This window comes from Triturus cristatus, chromosome 1_1, assembly GCF_964204655.1.
Source record: "Triturus cristatus chromosome 1_1, aTriCri1.1, whole genome shotgun sequence".
Classification (NCBI taxonomy): Eukaryota; Metazoa; Chordata; class Amphibia; order Caudata; family Salamandridae; genus Triturus; species Triturus cristatus.
Genome location: NC_140579.1, coordinates 593,331,259 through 593,346,255, shown reverse-complemented (window position 1 = coordinate 593,346,255; position 14,997 = coordinate 593,331,259). Strand labels below are relative to the sequence as shown.

General features: G+C 43.4%; 1 pseudogene; it reads left to right on the top strand.

Annotated features, from left to right (window-relative positions):
* Window positions 1-13,175: 13,175 nt before the first annotated feature.
* LOC146870679 (origin recognition complex subunit 5 pseudogene) lies at window positions 13,176-13,795 on the top strand (annotated as a pseudogene).
* Window positions 13,796-14,997: the final 1,202 nt, after the last annotated feature.

Here is a 14,997-nt window from a genome sequence, read left to right as displayed (position 1 = left end):
TCATATTACAATTCTTTACAGCAATTGTATAAAGAGTTAGTATAAAAAGTTAGGACAACATATACACATTAGAAAGCAGTTACAAATTAAAAACTTACCCGCATATTATTTAAAAAAAAAAAAAAGGGTGAAAGTTCCAAGATGTTTCCTACGTCTGATCGTGCACTTCAAGAATAGAGCAATGTTTCTTGCCATGCATTTGTTATCTAAATACTGCAATGCGAGATAGGCCGGGCGACATTGCATATTTTCAGTATGGGTTTGATCCACCTCTTCCTCAGTTCCAAATAAAATTTACAGAACAGGACAACATGGATAGTTGTTTGGGGTGAGAGTCCGTCGCAAGGACAATTTGGTAGGATTTTAGACCAGTCATTTATGGTCGGGAAGCTTACCAAACGATGGAATACATCGAGTCTGAGGTGCGTAAGATCAAATCTGTTATACTTGTGTTGTGTAAGATAAATATGGTTGGATAGAGAGGGTAGACCACATCAGTTGATTAATTTGAACCATGGGCCTTGATGCCTCGCTGGCGGATCTATTTGCCTCCATGTGGGTCATGCATTGTTTTCTAAAAGCCTTTCTAGTGATGGAGCCCATCGTGGAAGGGTTGTGGTAGTATTCTGGCTGGCCCAGTCATAAATTCTTTTATGTATTTCAGCCACCTGATCTCTAAGGCGTGTTCTGACTTAAGACTGTCACTTAACACGTGCCGGTTAAATGTGGTTTTTATCGAGGTCCAGATCCAGTGCCATAGTAGGGCAAGTCGCACCTTTATTATGTCTGATTTATGGTAGCCCCAACTCAGTGTGGCAAATATAGGTTGATGTACAACGTGGGACGGCCAGTAGGTACCTTAAAAATGCATTCTCTACCCTCTGGATTTCATTTACATCACAATAACCCCATATCCCGGCCCCATAGGTAGCTGTGCTAACGCACTTGGCTTGATAGATTTAAATCAGCTTTTCTGGGGGCCTCTTTCCTAGCTTTTGTGAGAAATTTACTAGGGCTGTCGTTGTTCTCATGAAGAGCAGTTTCCTAGCTTTAATGGCCTGACGCCACAAGCCCTTGAGGTCAATTAGGATTCCTAGATAGGGGTACGTTGTAGTAGTTTCCACCTTTTTGCTCTCTACAAAAATGTCCCTCTGCTTCCTTCCGCCCCTCATACAGTTCATTATAAAAGTTTTAGTAGTGTTTATTTTCAAATCTAAATTTTCATGAACTCATTATAGCTATCGAGGGCCCGTTGTAGCCCTAGTGGTGTTCGGGCCATGATTACAGCGTCGTCTGCATAGAGAAGGGCGGTATATGGCGTTTTTGCAACTGAGGTAAGTCCCGGCACCCTTCCAGCATGGCTTTCTCCAGGCCATTGGTATATAGAGTGAACAGGAAAGGTGCCAGAACACAGCCCTGTCTAACCCCCCTCTCCACTTGGAACGATTCTGTACATTCTCCATTGGGTCCGTACCGTACCCAAGCTCTAGCATTTGTGTAGAGTGCTCTTAAAAAATGAATTAAGGAGCCTCCACACCCAGTGCCGCTAAGGTGCTCCATAATTTTTCATGGTATACGCAATCAAATGCGGTACTGAGGTCGACAAAGGCCAGGTACATTTTTCCCTTTCTTGCCTTTGTATATTTTCCCATAAGGATTGATGCATAAGGCCCTGTTCTATTGTGCCCAGTCCCTCCCTAAAACCAAATTGAAGGTCTGATAGAACATTATTGTCCTCGGCCCATTGTTGGAGCAGATTAAGAACTATCCGACCTGCCCCTTTGCCCACAGAATCCAGCAGAGATATGGGGCAATAACATGCCAGGTTCTGTCTGTCACCTTTTTTAAAGATCGGTACCAAAATGGAGTCTGACCATGTTTCTATGAGTCCGATCGTGCAGCAGGCCGCTAACACTTGTGTTAATAAAGGACCCCCTAGCTCTATGTTGTGTTTGAAGATGTCAACGGGTACTCCATCTGGGCCCGGAGCCTTTCCCCCCTTGCTGGCTTTTAGTGCAGTTTGTACTTCTTCTAGGGTGAAGGCTAGGCCTATTGGAAAGTCTATTGATGAGGAACTGGGGCTTACAGCCCTTACAGCTGTACCGTCCTCCTCCCTTGCCTGTCCAAAGATATTGGAAAGTGTTCCACCCAGTGTCCTTCACCAATGGCGATTTCTATGGTTGGGGAGGCTTCTTTTGTCAGAAATGGGGATTTTACTACGTGCCAGAAGGCAATACTGTCCTTGCTGACGCATGCCTTATGTAGGTCGGCCAAGGTTTTATTTTTTAGTTCTCCTTTACGTGTTTTCACGGCCTGGTTAAAGGCCTTCCTACACTGCATTATTTCAGTTCTATCCCTTTCCTTTTTTGTGTAATGCATATTTTAATTCTGTGTAAGCTTTTGTACATTCACTATTGAACCACCCCTTATTCTTCCCCTTCCCACTTTATGTTTTGACTTTCAATGTATTCCTAATTATTTCTGTTATTTGTGCATAGGACCCCAGTACTTCCTCATACTGTGTGGAGTTATTCAAACATTTCATCATTGATTCAAAGCTTTTCTCGACCACTATCTTAGTGATCCTATGAGGTTCTACCTTATCCACTTTAGGGAGTAACCATTTACCTTATCGATTGCCAGGTTTTGGGCCACGTATGTCCTCTTGTTATGGTGGCTACGAGTTTGAGGGAAGAGATATAGTCATGCTTAAAGGAAAATGGTCACTTATTGCATTCTTATGCGTTTTATAGCTCAGTAGGCAGGTGGTGAACGTATTTGGGATCATTATAAAATCGATGATCGAGCTCAGTCCTCTCCCATTGTAGGTCTGAGTAAATGGGATTGGTGGTGAACTTAATACATTTGCAAAACCCATCTCCAAAACAAATAGAATTTCATTTAAGGCATCCCCAGATACAGAATGCGGAAAGTGGGGTAGATTACAGTTATCTTCGTCCAGCAGTCCACATGTTACATCATTATTGTGTGGACACAAAGCCGTATTAAAATCTCCCCCCCCCACACAAATAAAAAATTCTCTATACAACCATTCTGAATTTCCTGTAGGGTGTTTCTGAACTGTTTTAGAATGTCCACCAGTTGGTCCTGCTGTGCGTTGTTATAGAAGTTAATCAAGACGACAGCATTTTGTTTGTCCATGTTCACGATCACAAATTGGTAATTTGGTTCTGAGATAACGAAAGATAATTTGTTTATCGTCAGCAGATTCGAGACATAAATACTCAAACCTCCCTTGGACCTCCCATGTGTGGATGGTATAGAGGGTGTGTGATAGGTCTTATAGCCTTCAATGTGGATTTCATTCAGAGACCACGTCTCTTGCAAACAAAAGATGTTACATTTCCCCACAAACTTGGAGCGTAGGCCCGCTATATTCCAGTATAAAATCGTAATACTGTTCTCGTTATCACTTAATATATTCTGGGTGTCACATGCTACGTCGGTAGGTGAAGTAGTGTCTGGGCTCCTTGTCTATTCCTGGCCCTATCTCTGGTCAGCAGTTACGGATATCGCAGATACCTAAGGAGTTGTCTACAAGAGTTTCATTCTGTTTCTGTGACATATCGCCCTCTCCTACAAGGACTCTTTTAGAACTCCGGTCATTATTTTCTAGTTCGAAAAAGGTATGGACCTGCGGTTTACACAGTGACTTGGTCCAGTCAATCTATCTCATCAAGGGAGGGGAGAAATGCGAACTGATTTCCCACCGGTACGTTATATATGTACTGATTTCTTTCCTCAATGTCTCCAATACTACCGCCTCTCCAGCCCAATGGGTGGTTGGTAAAAAAAAGCAGAGGGGTAATAGGTTAACCCCCCCGCGAACGTGATGTTATTCCCTGCCTTCCATAAAATGTTCTTCACTAGCTGGGGTGTTTTAAACGTTAGCACCACACAATCACCTGGTAGGGTTTTTCGATCTTTACCAACCCACTTGACCCTACGGGCCATCTTAAACTCCATGAAAAGTTGTTCCATGGACCCAACCTTTGCGCTTAACCAATGGAGTGCCTTATTCCTTAGTGATTCCCAGAATTCGCTATCTTGTGCCCTTAACCTAGATACATTTGCGAGTACAACCGTATATGGTGTAACTGCTGGTGGTAAATCTAGATAGGATGGTTCGGTGAAAATTGTCCCGGCAGATTGGGGCGCTTTAGGTTGGTTACAAGGAATCAGATTGGAACTATGATCTTGTGTGGCTGCTCCCATGTTTCCCCTATTTGGCATGGCATTTGAGTGTTGGGCAATCGTATTAAGTGCGGAAGTGTATGGGGGAAGAAGGCGACGTAACTGGTGGGGTTTGATCGTGTTAGGCCTTATGGCTTCTCTGTTCTTGTTGATCTGACGTTAGAACTCATGCATATGTTGGGCTTACCATTACCCTCCTGTCTGTGGTCGTTAGTTATGGGTTTGGCAGGTTGCTACCTGGCAAACAAATTAGTCAAACGTACGTCTATCTGGTCTACTCTTTCCTCTATCCTAGCTAATGATTCCCTCAGAAAAAGGTCTAGCTTTTCAACTAACATAGTTAGGTTCCTTAGGTCTATGCCCTGGGGATTCATTTTTACCTTGTTGCCACTCTCTTCTATAGTTTTCGGAGTGCCTTTTTTTACTCCAGTTGCCTTTTTACCAGGTTTAGCGGTTTTGGCCGTGTTTGACACGACGATCTTAGTAATTATTATGTTATCTCTCTCTTCCCCCCCTCCCCCCCCCCCCACCCCTATTCAATTATCTCTGGTGGCTTGTCTGTGTGTGTTGGTTTTTTTTGCCGCTTCTGTGGGGATTGTGTAAACGAGTCATGGTCGCTAAGTATTGCTTGCTCTGACACATTTCGAATGAAATCATTCTGGGGAACGATATTGTGTCTCACCCCTACGTTTACATTATTTGGCCGTTCGTTCATGCCTAACGTGCCTGAGACTAATGACTCTTCTACAGAGGATATCTGCTTCTCTATTGCCCCCATTGCCCCTGTGAGGTAGCTCAATAGCGTTTGCTTCGTATCACCCAGGGCTTTTTTTACATGCGGGGCCTGAACAATTGCCGCCTTTCTCTTCCCCATTTGTCTGTTTTATCTGCTTCTCAGACCCCTTGACAACACACAGATATGTATATTATGTATATTAGGGAGTCGGTATAGCGTGTACAGGATAGACAGGTTAAGGCCCCTTTTCACATGTGGTATTTTGACCGTAATGGTAACTGGTACAACTGTTAGAGCGTCTTATTAGAAAAAGTACCTCAGCTCCCTAGGGTTGATGGTGCACTCCGTGTGTCCATTAATTTACTCGTCTGCTCAGTCTGCAGGACCAAGAGAGTGGGCCCAGCCCGGCCTCTATCAGCCTCGGACGGGCTCAGACGGGCCCGTCTTGGCCCGGTCTTCGCCCCGGGCTGCGTCCCAGAGCAGCGGGTTCCCTAGGGGTGCTTTATGGCACTCCTACGGCCGTGACTTCTCCTCGCAGGGACCGGCAGGGACCAGGTGAAAAGTACAGGTGTTTGCAGCAAGGGCTCCCGCTTCGCCGGATCCCTCGGGGTGCTTTATGGCGCTCCTGCGCCCGTGACTCCTCCTCACAGGGACCGGCAGGGACAAGGTGAAACGTACAGGTGTTTGCAGCAAGGGTTACCTTGGGAGAGGCTGTAAACAGAGAAGATGGTCGGCAACATTAGAGACATACCACCGTTCATCTGCATCCTCCCTGCACAACTCTGGGACTGTCCAGTGTGACAACATGCTACACATAACTCTTAGGGCCAGATGTACGACCATTTTATTTTGTGACTCGCAAATTGCGATTTTTAGTGACTCGCATTTAGCGTTTCACAATATAAAATGTAAAAATGTACTAGTGTTTCTAAGATACATTCATTTAGCGATTCCCAATGGAGTCGCGAATGACCTACCTCATTAATATTCAAGAGGTAAGTCACAATTTGTGACCCATTGGGAATGGCCTGTAATCACAGGGATGGTGGCCTGATGGGGTCAGCAGATCACCATGTCTGTGATTGCTTTATAAATTAAGCAATTTTGTTTTCTGAAATGCAGCCCATTTTCCTTAAAGGAAAATGGGATACATTTAAAAAAGAAAACTGAAAAGTTTCCTTTTCATTTGTTAAGAGTAGGCCGTGATACGTGGAACTACTGCCTGCTCTGTTGTCGCACACATTCACAAAGCGGAAGGGTTTGGTCCCTTAGGGAACCCTTCCTGTTTGCGAATGGGTTATTACCTCCTTCACAGAGTCTTTAAAATATGAATGTTTTGCAACCACATTCCGTTTGCAAAACATTCATACATGTCACTGCGACTCGCTATTATAAAGGGACGCCCTTGAATCGCCTCTTCCTAATAGCGACTCGCAAAGCCTGACAGTCGTTTTAGCAGTCGCAAATGGCCCGAATCTCTGTTTGCGACCACTAAAAATGGTTGTACATCTGGCCCTAAGAGCACATCAGTGCCAACCATCTCCGAAACACAACTATCAATGGAGCTGCAGATCACGCTGCAGCATGAAGACAGCTATCTTGCAAATTGTTAACGCCCTCCTGACCACAGACACAAAGCTGATCAGTGCCTCCTGATATTAGTGGACTACTCAACTGCCTTAAACACCATCAACCACCCAACCGTCATCCTCATTCTGACGTCGTAAAAGCAATTCACTTGGAAGGACCTTCACTGGTTCTCCTTCTACTTAATCAACATCAGTTCAGCCACATGGGCATATCTAGGTCCCAAAGATTCCAATCACTTGCAGAGTGCCCCTGAGTTCCATCTTTTCCCCTGTCATGGATACATCAAAATTCAACAGTATGCTGATGACACACAACTATATTTGAAAGACTCCTCTGCTCCATACATTTAACTCCTCAAACACTGCTTGTACCTCATCCAGATCTGATGTTCAGCACCTACCTAAAGCTTAACCTCACCATCCAGAATTCTAGTGATTCACCAACAATAACAAGCAACAACTAGTCCACACTGTAGTGATCACACTGAGGCAGGTAAGTGTTCAAACACTAGGTCTAATGTCTGTTCATCTCCACAGCTTCCAGGGAACACAATAACTGCCCCCCCAGTAATCAAACATACACATTCCATCACCATGGCAGGGACATAATAGAGACATAGAACCAATGCCAAGGAGAGACTAGAAAGACTACTACAACATCTCCTTTTTCTCCACAAAATAAGGAAAAGCAGTAAATAAGAAAGTACAAAGAAATCTTGAAGTTAAAACCTAAAACAGAAAGGAAGAGGTTAAACAGGGAGAACAAGAACCAGATAAGGACAAAGCACAAAATATGTGAATATTACATAATAATAGCAAATACAAAACAAAATGATCAAAGGTCTAAATGCTTGGATACAATAATTCTCCTGCGAGGAGAAACATACTCCAGAGCCAAACTGCGAGGATGAGAAGACGATGGAAAACTACTTTTCTGAGACTGCTGAGAACTCCCCCCATGCGATTGTTGGAGAACTTGAGCAAAATCTCCAGACTCAAGCCCCAACTCTTCTGGGAACTTTGTAGATCCTAGAAAGATTCCACCAACTCCTCCCATTGACCCGCACAGCTAAACATGAAGTAGCACCCAATCTAACTGGAGGACCAAATTTGGAAAGACCCTTAGCCACATTGTGGGGTGACTTAACTCTATTTTGACCCTTGGAACAAACCCATCCACATCAGAGACAGGCGACTTGCTAAGTGCTTCCACACCAGTTTGAGGAACATCGCTCTTAGATCGTAAACCCCATCTCTTCATCCAAGCAAGGCATATGTGAAAGGTGGCAACCCTCCCACAAAGCAGCTCAAAAGGCGTGGAACCCGTCACAGGATTAGGAGTGGTACGATGCACCCACAACATGCTTTGAACAGCTTCTTTAATCTCAATCTTGGAAGAGGCAGCCCACTGAACACACTTAACTCCGGTTAGTGTGCTCAATGAAACCATTGGCCTGTGGCTGATATAAAGCCATACGTCGATGTAAAATACCAGATTGAGATAAAAAAAAATCAGACATCTCCTTAGAAGTAACTTGTACACCATTGTATGATACTGTCTCCTTGAGGAAACCTTCCCTAGCAAAAAGACCTTGAAAAAATGTAATAACTTCTTGAGTATTGGGATCCAGTCATGAAATGAACCTCCCACCACTTGCTGAAATAATCAGCTACAACCAAGGCAACTTTGTACTTGTTTGGAAGAACATTAAAGGGACCCACGAAGTCAACAGCTAATTTTATCCATGGGCCATCAGGCAACTCTACATTATGTACAGGAGGTTTGCCAATCTTAATGACTTTATCGCTGGTACAACACGTTACACACCCCCCAACATCATTCACTTGACGATCCATAGAAGGCCACCAGTACACACTACAAATCCTCCTTTTGGTATTGGTTTGTCCAAGATGACCTTCATGCACATAATCAATTATGCGAGATCAAGGCAAAAGGGGGCACAAAATTATCTCCACTCATAATCATCTCACCACCCTCCAACGTAATCTTATCAGCAATCTTAAAGAAAGGTTGCAAGTCCCCGTCCAGGTGTTTCTTTAGGTCAACCTGAGACAATGTGAATCTTCACCTTCCTAAAAACAGAATAAGACTCCATGGCACCAAACCACTCATGTTCCTTAGAACAAGCATCAACCACAGCAATCAAACATTCTTTGTCCTCATCTGGACCAGAAAGATCATGCTTATCCAGAGGCAAATGTGATCTTGAAAGGAAATCTGTTCTTGTGTTCTTTCCACCAGATGTGTGCCACTTACAAATTGTACTGTAGCAACTGCGAGCCTAATCTCTCGATTCTAGGCGTGTGATCCTTGACAATATTCCCATTGACAATGAGAGGCTTGTGATCAGTAAGCAATTTATAAGTCTTCCCCCACAAAAAACACTTAAACCTCTCCACGGCCCAACAACACGCCAACAACACCCTCTCAATGACAGAATAATTTCTCACTCTCTCGTAAAGCACGAGAGGCAAATCTAACAGTACATTCCCTGTCCTGCTTGAACTGAGCGATCATACCACCCAAATTATCATAACTAGCATCAACAGACAATACACTGTATATGAGGATCAAAACGGGTGAGAATCCTACAAGAACCAAGTTCTTGTTTTTTGCGCAAATATTCGTCTTGGCACAATTGATCCCAAACAAAAGTGACCTTCCTCTTGAGTAAACCCCTTAAATGCGCAGTTTTGGCAGCAAAATTAGAAATAAATTTGGTGTAAAATTCACACACACTCAAAAATGAGGAGACTTGATCCTTGTTGGCAGGACATGGAGCATTTACAATGGCCTCAATGAGACCATCTCTTGGTTCAATACCATCACCAGAAATGCGATGCCCCAAATATTCAATAGACTCAACTCGAAAACACACTTAAGTTTGTTGGCCACAATCCCTTTTTCATGCAATCAATTTAAAACTTCACTAAGATTTTTGTCATGTGTCATTCTACATTTACCAGCAACCAAGATGTCGTCTTGAAAATCAACTGTGTTCTTCACACCTTCCAACACTTTTTCCATTACACGTTGAAAGACAGAGGCTGCCGAAGCCAACCCAAAAGGCATTTTTTTAAATCGAAAGGTACCCACAGGAGAAACAGAAGCGGTAAGATGTTTGCATGAGGGATCCAACTCCACCTGGTGGTAAGCAGATGCAAGATCAATTTTAGAAAAAAACTTGGCACCAGAGAACTTAGAAAGAATCTCATCAATACAGGGAAGGGGGTGTAAGTCAATCCAAATCTCTTTGTTCAGACTGCGAAGTCAATGTATACTCTCAATTTTACATCCTTCTTATGTGCAACCACCAATGCAGACAACCAAAGAGATGACTCAATGGGTTCAATGACACCAGCTTCACACATCCTTTTCAGCTCTGCAGACAAATCCTCCCTGACACTAAATGGCACATTCCTAAGCTTGTGCTTGACAGTTCCTTTACTTTGATTAAATGCTTGAACACTTTGATGCATCCCAAATTATCAGCAAACCCATTCTCAATTTTGTGGGAACAAGTAGATAAACTTTCACTTTGGACAGAATCACCCACCACCAACACTAGTACAGACGTCCTAGGCCTAAGAATCATTCTAAACAGACCTTGGTGGTACCATCCCAAAATATTGAGACCTTTTCTTGCGACATAAACCTTTCCCTAAATAGATCTATCCTTGAATATAAGATTAGTCTCATAAAATCCTCTCAATTCAATATTCCTGCCTTCATACGAAACGGGACTCCAATCTGGTGGTTGGAACGGTTTGTTCGCCCATTTACTCTCAAACAGTTCTTCAGTGACCATCGTCATGTGTGTTCCCGAATCCACCAAAAGTTGAACACACTTACCATCAACAATTACATCCTCTACAGGATTGTCAAAGATGTTGACTACCACAATGACATCCGTCAAGGAACACACAACTTCAGTCACTGAGTCACTCTTATCCTCCTAAGAATAGACAACATTAACATTCCCTCGGATAACACACATTTTAGCAAAGTGCCCTTGCTTGCCACACTTCCAGCATGAGGCATTCTTAGCCGGACAAATCCGAGAATTTGGAAAATGGGAAAGAAACCCACACTCAGCACATACATTCTTATTTGAAGGATTTTTTTTTTTTCATATTTGACCGGGTGACTAGTACTCTTAGGTTCAACAAATGACTTGTATTTTTCCCCTTGTCGCTTGGAGCCCTGATCTTTGCCCTCATTGACAACACCAACGACATTAAGCTCTCTTGAAGCCTTTTGGAAAAGTTCAATACTTTTTACAATGGTAATAGTTTCTTGCAAAGACGGGTTTTTCAGATTCAAAGGTTTTTCTTGAACTTTTTTGTTTCTACAGTGAATAACAATCTGACCTCTGATCAACTGAGAAGTAAAACGTTCATATTCACATTCTGAGGCTAAAATATGTAAAGCTGCAAAATAAGACACAATACTCACATCAGTGTCTTGCTCTTTTGAGAAAAACGTATGTCTAGCTACAACCAAACTGTCTTCGACGTCAAACTGTTTCTCCAACATTTTCACCACTTGATCAAATTCATTTAACTCATCTTCTCCTTCTTAAAGATAGAAAAACAATTGGAAAGTAAATTAGAATTCTGGAGATAAATAAAAATCTCTTCAGATGAGAAGCTAGTACCTGTTGAAAAAAAACCAGTTAAAATACACAGAAAAGCAAAGAGAAATCATCCACTGAATTACACAAGCAAAACAACGCTTTGCCACTGTAAACACCTTTAGCACTGCTCCCCCGGAACCAGAAGAACATGCAGGCTATGAGACACAGAAATGTAGAATCAGGATACAGAAAAAAACAACAACAAAAAAACACTTCAGTAAGAAAGCGATTAAAACCAGTCCACACTTGAAGAGTTGATGAAGCGTAGAATCCGACAGAAGGATAAACACTGATGAATTACAGTAAGTTTTTCCCTTAGGACGAAAAATGTTGTCAAAAGGGCAATTTCTTCTTGAATCCTTCCCTTTAATGTTGTCAAACCGGCATGCTATAAACTAGGAGGAAGTGAAACTCAAGCAAGGTACTTTCCTTGCCACGACCTAAAGATGAACGGTTGTCACGGAAACAAAGCGAACCCACTTGAGTGCATCGGTTGAAGACCGTGACCTTCCCAGAACGTGATGACGGAGGTCCATAAATTGCCAGGCTTAGGCAGCAACCAGTCAAAGGAAAGCTGTGACCACTTGAGCGTAGCTAGCTTAAACGCTTAGTCATAGAAAGTTTCACAGAGGGCCGCAGCTTGGGAAAAACAGCTGAAATTCCCAGAATGACGAGACCCAAGACGCAAGCTTCCGAGCGGCATGACCAACACTTGTACGCTCTATGCAATTGTCAGTACAGGTGGAGCACTCTATTACGTCATCAAAGTCCGATTGGCACAGCTGCTGAACGGAGCTCCCAATGCCAGAACAGGCAACACAGCCGCAGGAGTCTCACAGGCACACGCAGCCACAGGAGACTCACAGGCACAGCGCAGCCACAGGAGACTCGCAGGGGGAAGGAGTTGAAAACAATACCTCACTGTTTGGACCACCAGTGCGAGTGCGAGAGACAAATGTTCTGCTCATAACAGGAAGGCTGAATCACATAGAGGAAACCAGATGATGAGTGTCCAGAGGACCCTTTAGGTAGTCTGCTTCAAGGCAGCGCAGTAGAAACAGTTGCACACCGCTTAGAAGACCATAGGTGGTGAACTTGGAAACGAAGAACCTGAAGACAACAGCTAGGGACAGAGGAAACAGGAACACGTCAAACAAGACTGCAGCACACGTGGGTGGAAAGAGGAACATACCAACTCGTTTCCAATTTTGTAGTGATCACACTGAGGCAGGTAAGTGTGGAAGCACTAGATTTAATGTCTGTTCATCTCAACAGCTTCCAGGTAACACAATAACTGCCCCCCAGTATTCGAACATACACATTCCATCACCACGGCAGTGACATCATAGAGAAATAGAGCCAAGGAGAGACTAGAAAGTCTACTACACACTTAGCTCAATAACATTAACCTGGATGGATCCAAACCCCAGCCTTCAGCAAATGTCAAATCACTCTTATTCACAAGGACACTGATCTTACCCTTAAGGAATACATCACCAAGGCAGCCTAATACCAGCCCTCACTGCATAAAAAAAGGTGAAATATTCCACATGAAAGGTGTGTAAGAACGTGGTTCAAGCCCTCGTACTCTCGTATCAGGGTGTCGGCAATGCCCCTGTCCACAGCCTCAAAGGGTCTCAAGAATTATGATTACATAACCTCCACACTGATTAACCTCCACTGGCTTCCCCTGCCTGGCTCACCATCTTCAAGACCAGCTGTCACACCTACAAAGCCATTACAACAGGCACCCCTGCCTAAATAGCTGGCAGGCTCACACTACATACAGAGACAGCACATAGTTGAACTGAAGGTAAGGACAATCTGTCCACCCAGAATCTGGAACATCTCTATATACATCTGCCCCAACTCATCTCCAATTAAGGAAAATGCTGAACACATCTGTCCTGTGCAAGGCACATAAGAGCCATGGCATTTCCCAAACGATGATATTTCAAGGCTGAATTACGAATGGGGATGGCGGATATATGTCACAAGGCGCAGGTGTCCTCCCTGCTCACTATCTTCAGGGAGCATCAACATCACATCTTTCCTTCAATTTTTATCTATGGGCACAGGGCTGCAGGAAAAATGTACGTGATGCAAACCATGCTCAAGATTCTTAAGCTTTCCTATGTCATTGTGAATTGTGTTGAATGCTTCACTTCAAGACTTCTTCTTGAATAAATCTTGAATCAGATACATAGCTATTGTCCGATACCAGAAATTGATTACTCAGTCTATGAGCACTGTGATACCTTGAATGACGTTGTGCATTTGTATAAGCAAGTAATAATTAACCAGAATATACAGGACAAACCGTGTACATTGTCCTGGATAAAGAGATCATTTGAGTGACACGGGGGCAAACCTCCTCCCAGGGTTTCTTATGCTGCAAGACAAGACTAGCAACAATGTGAACGTTGTTTTTTCTTAGTGAGCTTGTGTGGGGAAAATTCTGACAAAATACAGGTTGCCTTGAACCTTTTACATTGTATTGTACAGAATACAATAAAGTGGAACTTCAAAAGATCCTGTCCCACGACCATCCTGTGGAGTACTCTGCGGATTCTCATTCTGCCTACAACATACATTAACAGAGAACCACATCATTTTTTTTAATTTGTTTTATTTCTTTATATGCATTTTCATTTAACAGTTATACTTTACATATTGGGTGAAATACAGTATACATGTTGGCGAGTATTTGATTGCATTTGTGGGCACATTATAGGTGTGTGTTAAAGCAGGACAACTCAATCATTTGTAGCTGGTTAAGGAAATACCTTAGTACTCAAATATTGCATATTGGCTCCAGCGCAATTTAAGTCCAACATATATGATAACATTTGTCTCTTGCACCTGATGTTTACTATTTCCCAGTAGACTAGTGTGCCTGTTAGAAATGGGATTTCTGGTTGGCTAAGGCTTGCGCGAAAGCCAGGCAGAATCCACCACTCTAGTCAGGGCAAGGGAATTACACACCGAAGATAACCCCTGCTCACCCCCTTGGTAGCTTGGCATGAGCAGTCAGGCTTATCCCGGAGGCAAGGTGTAAAGCGTTTGCGCAACACACACCCAGCAACAACACACTAGGCACACCACAAAAGGAACTCCACACAAGATTATATCAAAAATAGCCTTTGTATTATCATAAACACATTAGAATAATAACCACACAATATACACTGTGCCAACTGGCACTAGGCAATATTTACAGGGGATTATATACACATGACAGGGCCAATTGGACCACTGTCAGAACCATCACAAAGTGAACACAGTAAAGGTAGAACATATAATAAGCGTAGAACACAACCAGTAATTACTGGTAAACACTGTACTCAGCATAATCCTGTAACACAAACCATATTATGCACAGTGGCTCAGGGGTTAGAGGCGGCAGACCCGGAAGCGGAGATCGGTCCTGGACCAGGGTTCAATTCCCCGCCTCGGCGGGTCTTGGGCTAAAAATTCCACGGACTCGATAATTCTCGCCCCGGTGCCTCCTCGACTCACGGGTTCCACACTCTGCGACTCTGGGCAATAGCTTGCTTAATCTCCACAACCGCCCCTCGCGGCGGGATGCCTGACTTTCACCTTGTGGATACCCTGCTATCTCACAGGGGAATACCAGGACGGGTTCCCTAAGCAAGCGCCGGGAAACCCACAGCGGGTAGCTGTGCGCTATATAAGCTCAACTACATTTACATTTACAGTATCACCTCAGGCGTAAAATACATTATGTGCCAACTTCATAAGTTGAAACATATTGGACTATAACCTCCCAAGTATAAAT